This window comes from Acomys minous (genome assembly GCF_964271855.1).
Source record: "Acomys minous genome assembly, chromosome: 11".
NCBI classification, from domain to species: Eukaryota; Metazoa; Chordata; class Mammalia; order Rodentia; family Muridae; genus Acomys; species Acomys minous.
In genome coordinates this window covers 19,272,593-19,288,675 of record NC_140492.1, presented here as the reverse complement: position 1 = coordinate 19,288,675, position 16,083 = coordinate 19,272,593, and the positions used below count along the sequence as shown (strand labels likewise).

General features: G+C 36.1%; 1 protein-coding gene across 1 annotated transcript in view; it reads left to right on the top strand.

Annotated features, from left to right (window-relative positions):
* LOC311609153 (uncharacterized protein) overlaps positions 1-15,741 on the top strand; it is a 495,868-nt gene extending 480,127 nt beyond the window's left edge. Inside the window, exons 8-9 of the mRNA XM_084801967.1 lie at positions 10,889-10,969; positions 13,513-15,741. The gene's annotated coding sequence lies outside the window, so the exon portion shown is untranslated. The remainder of the gene's footprint in view (positions 1-10,888; positions 10,970-13,512) is intronic.
* Positions 15,742-16,083: the final 342 nt, after the last annotated feature.

Genomic DNA, 16,083 nt, shown 5'->3' with positions numbered 1-16,083 from the left:
TCACAAGTACACTGTATAATAAATATGATATTTAATCACATATTTAAGATGTTACTCTTCCAAATTCTTTTGTCATATGTATTCCTTAGTTCCAGGCCTCTCACCTAATGCATTTATTTCAGTCAATAAATTTGAAAAATAGCTTTATTTCTAATGTAGAAAACACCTGTGTGATATTCTCAGAGAATGAAAACTTATATAATAAAAACAAATAAAAATAAAGGAGAAATGTTTTATTATAAAAACCATGAAAGGACATTTTAGAAGAGTAAGCTAGCATGATGTTTTGATATAGCCTTGTAAAATATGTACCAACAATTATATTGCAACATACATTCCTTTGGGATATTATTTAATAGGATTTTGTTACATTTCGTTAAATATAGCTTTACTTATACTCCAAAACAGAAATATCTAATACTTCTTTTCAGTTATAATACATACAGGGTGTATACAAATTTTTAGAAATTTTTATTAGTAGTATGTATAATTTTCATTAAATAATAATGGCTATGATAAATATTTATAAAATAAACAAGTAAAAATTAAACATAGTCATACATGGCTTTTTAAATTTTATTTACTATTAGTGTGTGTATGTATGTGTGTGTGAGAGAGAAAGAGAGAGACAGAGACAGGAGAGAGAGAGAGAGAGAGAGAGAGAGAGAGAGAGAGAGAGAGAGAACATGCACACACACAGGACATGGGATAGAGGTCAGAGGACAAATGCAACCAGTCATTTATGACCTGCCATCTTGAGTTACAGTGATTTAAGTCAGGTCTCTAGGCTTCCAAAATGAGCCACCCACCAGCCTGAGGTCATTCTAGTTCTGATAGAAATGTTTTTAGAGAAAGGGTTGGCATAGGAAGTGACAGACATACACAAATCTATTATGAACGAGTCTTGTAATCTCAATATTAAAGATTATTCAATTGAGGAGATAGCCAAAACATTTGTAAACAGTTGAACCATCAAAGGAAATGTTGTCTTGCTATATTTTGTTTATGATGAGTGAGGAGGCTCATGTTTGCATGATTAATAACCAGCTGCTGAAAATTACTCTAAGTGGCTATTATATCAAGTTATAGTGTGTGGTGACTTTCCTCTTGAATGATATGTCTCTCGAGAATTGGTTTGCTTTTGCTGTGTCATAATCTCCACAAGGTTAGTACCATAAGACAGCACCAGATTCAAGCTCCGGCGATGGCCACGGCATCACGGAGCTCTCCGCGGAGATTTCACAGAGGAAGGCAGGTGTCATCTGGGCTGTGTCCCTATGGTTCTCTCAGCGTCAGTCTGTAGTTGAGCCCTCTGTTGTCGCTCTGTCCCACTGAATTGTGACCACATTGAGAGAAGAACTTTCTGAAGTTATCTCCATATCTCATTGCGGCATTTCTACGGTCAACTCAGTGCTTGTGACCAACAAATTGGCTTAATACATGACAATTTTACTTTTTATCATTTTTTGTCAATGATAAAACATAAACAATTTGAATATTACTTATCTTGGATTTTTCAGTTATTTTATGAGTCAGATATATTCATATTCAAGTATAAATTTAAATCCCACAGAACTAATTCAACAATCAGATATATAAGTAACAAATGAGATAAATAGTAAATATTAATAAAGCATTAGTCAGAGTAACTGGGCAACTGGCACTGTTTTGAAATAAAATACTGTACTATTTTGGCTATAATTTATATCTTAACTTGTTTTTTTTTACTTTATTTAATCTGTGCCTTTAATAAAGTATCCAAAATAATTCCTATAAGAACCCATCCCTTTATACCTGTCAACCACACAAAACTGTGTGTATATACTTTTCCTTTCATCAACCCAGAGTAAACGACCACTCTCCCATCAATACTCTTTTACATGTTTTATTTCGTTTAGTGAATATAGAACACAGAAACTTTGAATTTTCCATGAATTACATACTATTTATGCTATTTATAGGTATTTCATCATTCACTGAGGTCACAATATTAGTTTTGCTCATAAAAATATATACCTGACAATGGAGATGACAGCATTATACATGAATTTTAAAGAAAGCAAGCTGTTAGTGAAATGAAGTACCAATTATCAAAACACACACACACATGCACACACACACACACATGCACACACACACACACACACACACACACACACACACACACTAACACATCCATTTACACCCCATCTCTACGAATAGACTTTTTATGCTGCTATGAAAGAATAAGAGCATAGCTCTGTTTACTAATCATTTTGAATGAAAGAACTTGGATAAGTTTTGAATATGACAAACTTAGCAGGTATAAACAAAATTATAAAAATAATGCATACAGTGTTTATATAACACATCAATAAGCTGCAGTCACAAAACCATCTCAAGCAGTCGCTCAAGTGTGGAAACATATTTAACAGCTTACACCTGGAGTCTCCAGAGTGCCTCAAGTCTTTCATTAGCAGGAAAAACAACTCTGTACCTTTCACCATGGAGCATGCCTTGCTCTTTAAATAGACAGGCTTTCTCTACATTTGCACATTTAAATAATTGACAGTTTATATTAGTTGTCAAGAATGTTAAAATATTCTAAATAAAATAAACATTTATAGATGGCTTTTAAACATCTGAAAACATTTAGAGAGCAGATCACCTTCTTCTTAAAAAAAATAGTGAGTCAATTAAAATGTGCCTTTTCTCTTCTTTGTGATTTTTGTTTGTAAGAAAGTTGTCCCAAGGACCATCTCAATTGTCAGAACTGCAGGAGCAATAATCTCTTTTGATTATAGATCTTGTTATTGGCTTCCTTCAAATAGAATAACTTTTACCTTGGGCGTTACCCTTTCACACGGAAGAGGAGATGACTACTACTGGAGAGTTTCACATGTGGCTGTTAGTTACACTGTCTGCATTCAGACACACTGAGGAAAGCCTGTTCCAAGACTTCTTGGTGCATCAACATCATTTTAGCATGACAAACTTTACAAACACATAAGTTTGTATTGATCGAGTATCTGCTCGAGTAAAATTCGAAGTATGATTCGTAGTTCTGCTTTTTGGTTACTAGAAGCACCTTGTGGGTGAGGAGCTTAGGACAGACACTCCCGCTGAACCGTGGATCAATTGCAACAAAGTGAGATGTGAGGACATTTCACCAGCATCTTAAGATTCCCCAGACACTTCTGGTGTCCAAAGAAGATTGAGGAAAAAGGCTCTTTCATTTTGTTGCACATTAGAATTGTCTATGAAGTTTTGAAACTTGTTTTTTAAAAAATAAAAACTACAGTGTATACCCAAAACAAACAAACAAACAGATGAAGCCCAATGGCAAGCATTTATAGTATTCTCGTTTATTCCATATTTAATAGCACATGCTTTTAAAAAAATTGAGCTGTGACTCTAAGGCAATGTGCTATTTTGCTTTGGCGAAGTTAAGAAAATATTGGGGGAATTGTTAGCCACCAAACAAAAAGTTCTAATTCATTTTTCTTTTTTTAAAATATGTTTTATTAATTTATTCATATTACATCTAATCCACTTTTCAAAATAAAATTCTATCTTGTAAATCATGGTGTTTAAAACATATATCTTGAAAAAGTATATGCCAAAGCTCAAGCACATTGACAAATCCACTTGCATAAAAATAAAGTATGTGTTTAATGGAAGACTTCCCTGAGAATCTAAAACAGTGTCTAAAAGAATTTACCATTATATTTTCCACAGAGGAAATATAGCATACTGCATAAAAATTATAAACTGAAATAAACATTCTAAAATATTTATTTTATTTATTTCAAATACATTTTTATTGAAAAAGTAAATTAATAGGTTTGCTTTGTTTTAATCTTCTGAAGTTCTGCAAGGAACACATTTCAAAATGTGTCCCAACATCTTAGTATGAGTTATACTTGGATTTCTCCATGTTTTATTACCTTAAAAGTGAAGTTTCAATCCAAGTTGTAAGATTCAACAGTCTATGCCATTTCCACAGTCATTCTAGAGACCAGTTAACATCGGACTAACGGCTTTCAGTTCATTAGAATAAAAAAGGCATGATTAGGACTGTCAGGTGGAGACACACTTTCCTTTAATCCCAACACTCAGGAGGCGGAGCAAGTGGATCTCTGTGAGTTCAAGGCCAGCCTGGTCAACATACTGAGTTCCAGGAGAGTAAAAGCTACGTAGTGAGTCCCTATCTCAAAAAAAACAAAAAAACAAAAAACAAAAACAAAACAAAACAAAAAAACCAAAAAAACAACAACAGAAAATTATTAGAATTGAAGTGAATGTGTGTGTGTATATGAGTATATATCACAACATGAATATTCACACAGCCATATTACATATATGTACATATATGCATACTTTTTGGTTATACGATCATGAGTCTAGTCATGACATATTTACAATCTTTTCTATAATTTTTTTTAACCTCCTGTCGTTATAACCACCATTTTCTCCTTCCTCTTCCTCCTCCCAAAGCTTCCCATAAACTCCTCCTCTTTTTCAAATTAACAGCCTCCTTTTTTTTTTTTCCATAAAGCTACTGACAACTGCACAGGCATGAGGCATTGCACTTACCCATGATCTGTCCCGACTTCTCTGATGTGGCACGGCAATCTAAGTTTGCAATGACTTTTGTGTTACACTTGTACACGATCAACACTAGCCATTAACTACTTAAGCTGGATATTTAAACTAAGTGCAATTTAAAAAGACTACATTAAAACATGCATTCCCACAGCCACAATGGCATAGTTATTATGCTCACTGGCAACATGTACACATTCACCACAACAGGACATTTAATTGAAGCGTCGCTCTGAAACATTAGGAGATATCTCTCACTATTTCACATTTTTTTCTCTGTGCTTCAGTTTCATTTTCCTTTTTGCTGTTTTTATCATAACTCCTCATATTATCAATTCATTAAAATTACCCTGGGGTTATCTTTTTTAAATGTTTCTCTTTTATACGTACTCTCCACACAGGATAGTAACTTTCAAAGACAAGGAAAATTGTAATGCCAAGTCATTAATAATTTGCTATTTTTATTTTGAGCATTGATGTGGAGTTTATTTGTAATTTTCTTGATTTACCACACCTTTGCTATTGCCACTAGATGCAAAAAGACATGTTAAGAAGCCACCTTTATTAATGGCCTTTGGTAGACCTTTTTTTCTGCAACTTGATGTTACACCCGGCTCTTCCATTGGATACAGCTGCATTGTGCCTTTAGACATAAAACAAATGGTTAGATTTGTACTCATTTCTATGGCTTCCTCTCTCGGCATGTTTATATATATAAAAGAAGACATTTAGTGCTGTGTTTTGAATTCGTCATTAGATTTAGAGGCTTTCTTGTTTATATTTAGAGCTCTATCTGGTTTCATATTCTATCTAAAAAAGCTAAAAATATACATCAGCAATAAATTTGTCTGGCTTTCTTACGACTTGTGATTTTACTGAAGTCTCATTTTATTTTCTTCCAAGAAATGTCTTTTACAGTGTCCACTTGGCTGCCTAGAAAAGGATGCCAAGGCTGACTCCCTTGCCACCTTTGACCTTCTTTCCTCACCAAGATTATTCACTTCTAGCTTTGACGTAACTTTAGACACAGATATATTTTTTTTACTTGAGCCCTTAGAACTATTCTTAGTTTAATAATTAGCCTACTGTACATGTAGCTGAAGGACTAGAAAACAGAACAAAAGAACAGAAATTGTGGACTGGGGACTGGAACAGGCAAAGCACACACCAATTATTGTTTGTTATCTTACCTGCATGCAGTTAGTGCTTCATGGACAACTGCAGTAGCTACACCAAAGACCCTTGATCACAGACGACCAAAACAAATACAATAATAAGGAGGAGGTTTGGGATACCAAAGGAATGTCAAACCGTGTGACAGCTACACACAGTGCTTTCTAGAAAAAGCCACTTGCTCAATGAACGGTCTTAGAATTTTTTTTTTATTTTAAAACAAAAATATAATACTCAAAATACAATAAATCAAAAGGGAAGAAAACGAGGTTTGTCTGCTGTCAGTTGTCCATAATCACAGGGAAATCTATACAAAAAGTTGTACGTGGTAGCTCCCCTATGGCAGGGAAGTCTTCCAGGTTATATCTTCAACCTATGAGACTTGATCATATGTCAGAGAAGTTTCAAAACGGAATAAGTAGAGCACACTAAATTAATGTCCACTGAAGAAATGAATACACACTTGCTGGTGTGGAGACATGCTCACACCGTTTAAAGTTGCGTGAGTCTTCTGTATTGTACAGTGACTGATCAGAAGAAGGAAAACCTGATTTTGAACTCGTGTCGAAACATGTAAGGCTTTTCCATAATAGGCACCTTCAGGTCTAAATCAGTTACGAAGCCAAGTAAGGCACATGGTGACACTCAGCATGAACAACTAGGGACTTCTATTCCTTCCCTTTTATGGAAGGAAACTACTGCAGTTTCCAGACAAAGACGGTGAACACAGTAAAACCAGAGACAGGACCACCAAGGCATTATTACACTCCATCTCATTGTAAGTTTGAGGCAGAAAGGGCATTTCCAAACTCTAGTTAACACCAGGAAGAAAGAGACACAACTAGCTGAGGACACCCTGCCTGTATGCACCACTAGAAATGTCCTGACATTGCAATCGTCCATAACCTGGGCACAAATGATGTTCTCTAGAACAACAAGATTTTTTTTAAGTTATAAAAATCCTCGATTTGATCACTGCCGCTTGGTGGAGAGGCCCCGTGGGAACCCAGAGAAAGTGGATGTAGGTTATCCTGATGAGACCTGATAGGCTGTGGTCAGGCGGTGGGGGCGGGGCGGGGGGGGCCACCTGTCAGAGGTCTAGAGGGGAATAGGGTGGAAAAGGGAGGGAGGATGGGAACAGGAAGATAAGAGTGAGATGATTACAATCGGGATGTAATGTGAATAAAATATAATTTAATGAGCATATACATGGGGAGGAGGTCCCCCTTAGTCACAGTCATAGGGGATGGGAGTAAGGAGAAAATGGGAGGGAAGGAAGAATGGGAGAATACATGGAATGAGATAACAATTGAGATGTAATATGAATAAATTAATAAAATATATTTTTAAAAATCTGGCACAACATGGCTATTCACTATGAGGCAAAATATGCCAAATACTGTGACAAGAGTTCAAAATTCACAGTGATTCCCAATCACGCAGTCATATGAAGGGCAGCCATATTCAGTCATTCCCATAAGTCCTGAAACCCTCCCAGGTGATTAAGTCTGAGCCATGTAAGAAAATGCAGGAGGACATGCTATAAATTCTGCTGTCTGTCTCAGTTGACAAGAGAGATGAAGCTGACCTACAGGAAGCCTATGCCTTTCTCTATGCTGAGCAGAAATTGAAAAAAAAAAAGGAAAACCAATGTGCTGGTATCTGCCACCCACACACCCTACTCACATATTATTAATCCCAACCCCATCCTGATTTTTGGGTTTTCTTAAATAGTGTCACAGCCTGGACATATTGGCGCACACCTTTAATCCCAACACTCAGGGAAGCAGAGGCAGGTGGATCTATGAGTTCGAGGCTAGTCTGGTCTACAAAGTGTGTACAGAGCTACACAGAGAAACCTTATCTTAAAAAACCAAATATAAATAAATAAATAAATAAATAAATAAATAAATAAATAAAAAGTCTCACATACAACTTGCAGGTATCTCTCACCTAGAGCACTACATGAGCTGTTTCCTTTACATTTGTAAAAGCAGAATACTATGCTGGTCTTTCATTATTGAATTCTTTTCTTATGTGTTGGAAGAGAGCTGAAAATTATAGCTTGAATTTCAGGCAAGTGTAATTAGCCTGAGATTGGTTCTGGAGTTAGTTTTTTCATATATATATATGGAGAGAGAGAGAGAGAGAGAGAGAGAGAGAGAGAGAGAGAGAGAGAGAGAGAAATAATGTTTACATTATCTATTCCTTGTTTTTTCCAATGAATGTGCTTTAAATCAATGAATATTCATTGTATTAATTGCAAAAAAGTATATTATGTCTGTGATATTGTGATACAAGGTATGCAGTACAGTACTATGACATCACTGGGTTTAAGGAAAATTCCTTGTTTTATTCAAATGAAGTTAATTGAAACTATCAAAAAGTAAGTCCAGGGTCTTGTGAGTGTGCATGGATAAGTGATAATGAGACAAAGTACAGCCTATTTTTCTCTATCAGCAGTATTTACTCTGAATAATATATCTGCTTTCTACATAATATAGCTGCTTCCCATATCATAAATAGAAAAAAGCTAGATTAACAACTTAAGCCAGAGACTGTAATTGAATTCTTTAGTATTCTCTGTCTAGTTTTCATCATCCAATTCACTTTCATCTTAGAAGAAAATTACTTGGGTCAAAAGCCATTGCTTTAAGTCTCTAGGTATATTATGAGAAGCAGAATGTTAAGCTGAAAAGCCATTATCGGGCTTCTGATAAGGGCTTTTGTGATAGGAATTCTAATTTTTGTGTGGTCATAGTTATTAGTGAACACTGGAGGTTTAGGGTATGGCTGCTCTGCTGGGTAATTCAGTGGGCCTGTATGACATCATGTCACCCTGGCAATATGCTTGAACATTTCCCTGAAGCATTAGGTTAACTCAATCTGAAGAGTGAACATACTTGCACATTGCCTCCGAAGATGCCAATGAGCTCTCTCCTGCATATGTATAATTTTTTCCAGAAAATGTTTCCTGATGAAGAAAAGGAAATGCTAACATTTATATGAATTATATCTAATTTCTAAAAATCATCCACCTCCTGGAGAATTGTTACAGGTTGACGTTTCAACTTAATGACCCCTGTCTTCTAGTCGGTTTGGCACTACTTATAAATTAATCTTAAAATGAATGTTGGCATGGCCTTAAATATAATCAATTTATTTTCATAGATGTATAGAGGAAGTACAATGACAGATGTATCCTGACCTGATTTAAGCCAATTTTGTTTTGGCCCCTTGGACAAGTATTAATAATGCATATGCAAATTTTCCACAAGTAATGTTTTTGAGCTTGGTGTTTCATATGTCCAGGTGATTTGGACAAGCACAAAAGGAAGGCAGAGCTCTTTAAATAGAGGGAAAAGTTTTCACCATGGAAACAAACAATGGAGTCCGTCATGGGTTATACCAGACAAAGTCTCATTTTTTATGTTCTCTCAAGATGACACAATGTGGTTCTGTAGAAGATGATGCAGGTACTGTTCTGTCCTTGTTCATTTTTCTCACAAATGGTTTTGTGTCTCGCTTTGTGTCTAGGATTGTGCCAATTAGTGGAATTAAAGTGATATGCCTCCTTAATGCCCTACAGAAAGCCCTATATGGATGTTACACAGTTATTACCTCTTTTCTTCTATAATCTTTAGCTGTCTTGTGCTTAATATTACTGCATTCCTGAGGAAATTAAACCTTTGGATAACTTCAGCTAAAATTCATATGCAATGTTAAAGTAACCAATTGAGATTGTCCTGTCATTGGAGGCTGAATGAAATGCTAGTGAGGTCCACTGTAAATTTCATCACAGTAAATTACTGAGAAGTGGTGAATTGCTACAACTAAGTGCTTTGGGGATGTTTTTCTTTTGTCCAAACTGACACCTTAAATTGAAGCTAGTCTTTTTTTCCGGGCCAGAATCTACCCAGGTAGTCATGTGGTGAGATCTGATAATGGCTAGAGCAGCTATTCTGCCTCCAAATCAACATCGTCACAGTGTGGCATCTCACAGCTCTGACAAACACTGTCATGAAGACTCCCATCTTCAAAGTGACGTTAAAAAATATTAGAGTATTCTACAAGGATGTGGAAACACAGAAGGAGAAAAGGGAAGGATAAGAAAAAACCATAAAGGAAAAAGTAGCATCACACAGTATATTCATGGATGCAACTACGATGAAATTCTTTTTTCACAAATTAATATACCCTTATAAAAATAAAAGTTCTAGAAAAAATAAAACTTCTAGAAAAGATACCATTTATATAGTTATAATTTGTCAAGTAGATAAAAAGAATAAAACATAGAAGAAGCAAATACTTTAAAGAATTGCTTTAAAGATTTATGTGAAATTCCATGCCCACACTAGGTGTGCAGATTGCTGTGTTTTGTTAAATAAAGTGTGCTAGAACCAAGGTCTTTCAAGTACAGAAACTTTTCTTCATCCCAAATTTTACCTCATGGCCCCAGTAGGTCAACTGTCTTGTCTACATGCTGGGTCACTTGTTCCTGAGGCATGATGTGAGAATTCCATGTAAATTTAAGCATATGGCATGGGGTTTTCTTTCACTCAGTGGGATGAATAAGTTCCATCCATTAGGTCAGTTATGGGTGTATCAGTGTCACATTTAACCATTTCTTTTCCAATTAAACATCAGTTTGTGTACAAGCTGTTGACTGTTATAAATAAAGCTGCCTGTAGGGTTTTTTAAAATAAATATTTATGTTCAATAATTTCGATTCCTCATTAGAAACACCCTGTATTGGAATGACTGTGCCACAGCAAAACTGCTTATTCAAAGTCATAGGATTCTATGAACCTCATTTGTTTTTCAATATGACTGCAATTATATATTTCTGTCAGTAATGTATGGCAGTTTTAATTGTGTTGTTCCCTTCTACCTGGCATTGTCAGTCTTTATTTCTTCTATTTTCGTGTGTAGGTAATTATATCTAATTGTGGTTGCATTTGTATTTCTGCAGTGACTACAATTGTTTACTGTTATGACTTTTGCTCTGTAGGCTCCCAGAATCCCTTGGGACTCCACCTCAGGTTGCGGACCCAGGGCCTTCCTAGTTCTTTTTCTCCATCTGTTTTTCCTAACCGAATTCATAACTTTTATCTCCATCCATTTCTTCTAGCCAACCTCTCTTGTTTATGTTTCTCCTTGAAACTGAAAATCCAATCTCTACAAGGGAGCTGCCTACTTGCCTGCAACCCAGGTAAGCCACTGTGCCCTCCTTTCCTCTTCCATTCTAAGGCCTCCGACTACACTCAGTACTGCCTGGACTCACCAGCCTAAGTCCCTCTTCCCAGTCACCATCGTCCCCTCAGGTCTCAGCCTTGGTACTGACCCATAGTCCTCCTAGTTTTTCCTTGCTGGTTTACAACATGACAGATTTTTTTTTTAAAGTGAATTGTATTGATCATTGCTTCTTCAACTATGTATGTTCTGTACTGGGACTCTAATTTCACATACACTGGTCAAATGGATATTGTTATCAAAGGTCCCAAATGAAGCAACTTTATTTTACCATTTTTTTTTCATTGCCTGTGCTATGTTTAATATAATTTCTGCTGGCATGTCTTCGAGTTTTATGTCTTACTTGGATTGCTACCAAAAGTCTGGGAATTGTTAATGCATCATGGAGAGGAGTTTTCACAGGAAAGAAAGATAGGAAGCCCTAGTGTAAAGCGTTAAAAGGGAACTACCAAATAGGAGGGGATAAATTGGGTTGGGAAAGAGCAGGACAGGGGGAAAGAGGAAATTACATGATAAAACACTATAAACTTCAAAAAGCCACACAAGAAGCTCTCTAAAATATATCTCTACACAAACACACAAAAAAAATTAAAATAGTTACCCTATAACAGGGAAATAATGGCACTGCCCGATATCCCATGAAATAAAAATCCCAGTCCCAGGGATGGGTTACTTCTTTTGGAGTTTATAGCCAGGGAGACCCCAAGATCCTCAAATATTACAGGCTATTTCCAAATATGTGCTTACCATGCAGAACTTGATGATAAAGCCTATTGCTGAAGGGAACTACATGCTTGAGCCATAGAACATGGAAAAATCAACCTGGTGTCATCCTAGGGGCTTCATCTCTTGATGGTGGGCTTTCCTAGTTCTAGAAGGAGCTATGCATGTACTGGAAGAAACATCAGTCATGCTCAGATGTGAACCCAGCAAACGACAGTAATGACTGGCCTGTCCCGATAGTGGCATGACCATCATGGGGACAAGCAACCATGCTCTGAGTGGATTTAAGTCCTGCTTCCCAAGACAAAATGAATTCCTGGTACCATTATCAAACAGGCTACAGGGGAGAACCTACTGTTATTACTAAGTCTGCTGAAAGGACATAACGTTAAACTAAGTCTGAGGGACTTGTTAATATACTGGTACATTAAGCACCTCTTAACTCATCCAGGAAGCCTCTGCTTGAAGCAAATGATTTTCAACGTTTGAGGCTTCTTTTTAAGCCGCACTGCTTAAAAACTGTTGCTTTTGGCCCTTGCATTCAATATGTCCAATCACCTCCCGTAGTTTCTGCTATTTAGTTTATTCAAACCACCCTATAATCTTCTTGTGCTCTAAGAACCAAATACACTTGTCACACTCCAGAAGGCTGATATATTATATAAACCATATAATACATACATGATATTTAATAAAATTAGAAATTTGAGGATAAATATTTTCTAATTCCAAATATTATGAATTTCCAAATTCACATGTGATTCCACAGCCTCATACTAAACTTCAGACCTTACCTTTAAATATTTGATGGACACTAGCACTTAGACAAAGCAAATTAATTCATGAATTATATTTACAAAATCTGTTGTTGGAAGGCATTGGTTTCAAGGATCAAGAGTAGAAAGCAAGGCTAGAGATGACAAGACTGCTAGATTTTATTACAAGCAATTTAATGTATTTTAAAAATTTATGTGTTGATCACTTTTATAAAATTTTAAAGACATTAAAAATAAATAATGCAAAAGGAAAAGAAAATGCTGCCCTCTGTTATAAAAAAACAAACACATCCCAAATGAAATGAGTCCTGACCACAGGGGAAACACATCATCTGAGAGTTTTGGTTTAAGCCGTGAGATATCACTCAAAAGAGGTATATGTCCTTTGTCCTAGTTTATTTTCTAGAGCCATAGAAGTAAGCCTTTTTAGATTTCACTTAAAAGTATGTCATAAACTACATTTTAAGAAAAAGAGATACATATAATGTTTACATAGTCTACTAAGAAGTTTACTTAAGAAAATTTTCTTTTAAAAACAAAATATATGACATGATTCTTAATGAATAATTGCCATTGATGGAAATCATGTACCATATATACTGAGATTGGATCATATAATTAAATTGAAACACCTCAGCAAGTTTGAAAACACAGTAAGATACTATACGTAATATAACATTTATGTAACATATTAAAGAAACTGGCCAGAGGCCATGAATTTGAGAGAGATATGGCATGGGGTTCATGGGATGGCGTGAAGAGAGAAAAGAAAATGGCAAATTGGGTAATTACACTAATCTTAAGAAATGAAAACATCAGAAATCATTCATTGGAGATTTTAACATGTGATCTCAAATTAAGGGAAAGTTTAACCTTCATTTATGAAAACTTACTTATACAAGTGACTTAAATATGTTATAGCACATGCTTTTAGTATAGTGGTATTATATATTATTTTAAATTATTCCTTCCCTTCCTTCTGTTTTAAATTCTGACATTCCAGATGGTGTCTTCTGCAATGACGGTTTCTGGATTTGCTGCAGCGTTTGCTACAAAGAGTGAAGAGACCAGCTGGGGGCAAGGTGAGCAGTAGGAAAGGAAGCTAAGTGCAGAAGTCACCTAGTTATAATGAAGAGCTTTTCATCCTGCTCAGATTCTGCACATCATTCATGGAAAGTTGAAGACTTCCCAGACCCTTTAAAAAGAAAGTTTTCTAAATATATAGCAAGCATTTTTCTTGCTACGTCCTTCTAAAGGAAAAGCTAACAAAAATATGATCATACCATCACCGTTCTTAGTTCTAACTCTTTCTCTTGTTAATTATATGACAATCTTAGAAACAAAGGGTTATGCTTTATTTTTTAATTTACTTTATTTTTATTTGATTGACAAATTTGTTCTTTATGTATACTTTAGTGACACAAATGTCCAGTCCAGATGTTTCATCGAAGCCTTATTCTACTGCCAAATTTGAGTCTATGTCCCCAAGATCATTGCAGGTGATGACAATTTGCAAATCATGGGATATGTGATGGTTAGGCCTGGTTGTCCATTTGACAGAATCTGAAATAAGCCGAGAGACTCATCAAGGCACACCTGTGAGAATTACTCAGATTAGGTTAACTTCTGGCTATGTATATTAGAAATTGTCTGAATTTGATTATTTGAGATAAGAAGACCCACTCTAAAAGAAGGTGGTACCATTCCCTAGGTTTTGGAGGGGAGGGAAGGAATCTAGACAGCTACCAGTATCCATAACCATATCGTTCGATACTGGTAATTTAATGCCACTAACTGCTTCAAAATCTTGCTAAGTTGACTTATCTGCAATGATGGTCTTTGTTCTTTAACAGTGGGTCAAAACAAAAGCCTTTCTTTGTTCAGGGTACTTTGTATGTCGTACAGGGTACTAGTATGTCACAGCAACATACTAAGTAAGGTTGTATTCTTAGTATAACTGCTTTTCACCAGTTTTGCACATAATTCATGTGTTTAACTTTGAGGAATGTGTGTATATAATACGTGCATGCAGAGACAATAAAACACAAAAAATTTTTAATCTCATGAGAAAATCATCAAACTTAACATTCTAAAAAAAATCAACTGACTTAAATACTATCAAATTTTATAAAAATGTATATTTTTCCGAACTAAACATATTTTAAGTTTCTCTACGATGTTATATATGCATATATTATGTTATATTGTTTCAATAGTAATCTATCTTTTGTACTTGGTTACAAGTATATATTATATGTTTTCATACATTTTGTTTTCATTGTGAATTTTTAAAGTTTTACCTACATTTGGTAAAATCCATGAATTAATTAAAAATTGTATATGGGAGCTTTACATTTCTTCTCTCTATGGGCAGAAAAGCTGTTAACTTATAAGCCAAATCTCCTAACACTTAGCATGAGATTTTAAAGGCTTGTGCAGTTATAAAATTGTTCCTATAAATAATTCACACACATATTCACACTCGCATTTTTATTAGCTATTCACAGCTAATGTTATTTAGGTAGTTTTCATTTACTAGCTGTTGTGAGCAGAGCTGCAGTGAACATGGCTAGCAAGTACCTGTGGCGTAGGACGCGGGAAGATGAATTTGCATGCTCTCTCTCATCTGAGACTCCTAGCCTCAAGTAGTAGGATATGAATACATATTCTGGAATAACTACAGGAACCACAAAAGACACCATTTCTGGGGTGAAGGGTAGGGGTCAATAGACATGAGAATAACAGTATATAAGTGATCTGAGCAAGGAAATAGGAAAACAGGAGGGGGGCTTTAATTTGGGAGAAGAAGAAGATGTTGGGGACGGGCTACATGGCCAATGTTCAACCATTTGTCAGAACCTAGGTTCCTATTTCTCCAGAAGTCTGCCATTCACCAGAAACTAGCTGACCTTGTCGTAGGTCAGCAGTTAGACACCTGTTGTGCTTTATTGTGGGGGCTGGTCTGTTCGGAGCCGGCCCAGGGTCATTCAGGGCTAAAAGAATCTACTGGCTATGGAAAAATACTGCCCTGTTCCAAAGCTAACTTCCCCCTTTCAGCCTCTGCATAACTTCCTCCTTTCAGCATCTGCATAACTTCCTCCTTTCACCCCCTGCAGATGTTGTTCAGCAGGATAGCTCGGGACTTTCCGAGAGAGATAGTGTTCCGAGATAAACCACAGGATGTTCCCCTGAAGGGATCATCTGGAGGCATTCCTGGGCCCCCACCCCCGCTGCTTAGCCCCTGCCTCCACCCCATATAAGCTTTTGCTTTTGATTCAACAAACAGACCTTGGTAGGAGCGCTACTTGGTCTCGCCTCCTCTCTTTCTCGTCCCACCCCTCAGGTATGGCTCCCCTCGTGACCCCGTAATTACTGGTCCTGCTGGACGGGACAGGGAGATAAATACAAAAGATGAAAAGAAGGGTAAAATAATAGAAACATCAAAAATAAAAAGGTCATAAAGAATCATACTAGTATGCATACCTAAAAACACCTATAGTACACATAGCTCGGTATATAAATATACATGTATAGTTTAAATGAACATTTCTCATCTAGGCTGACAATAGCCAAT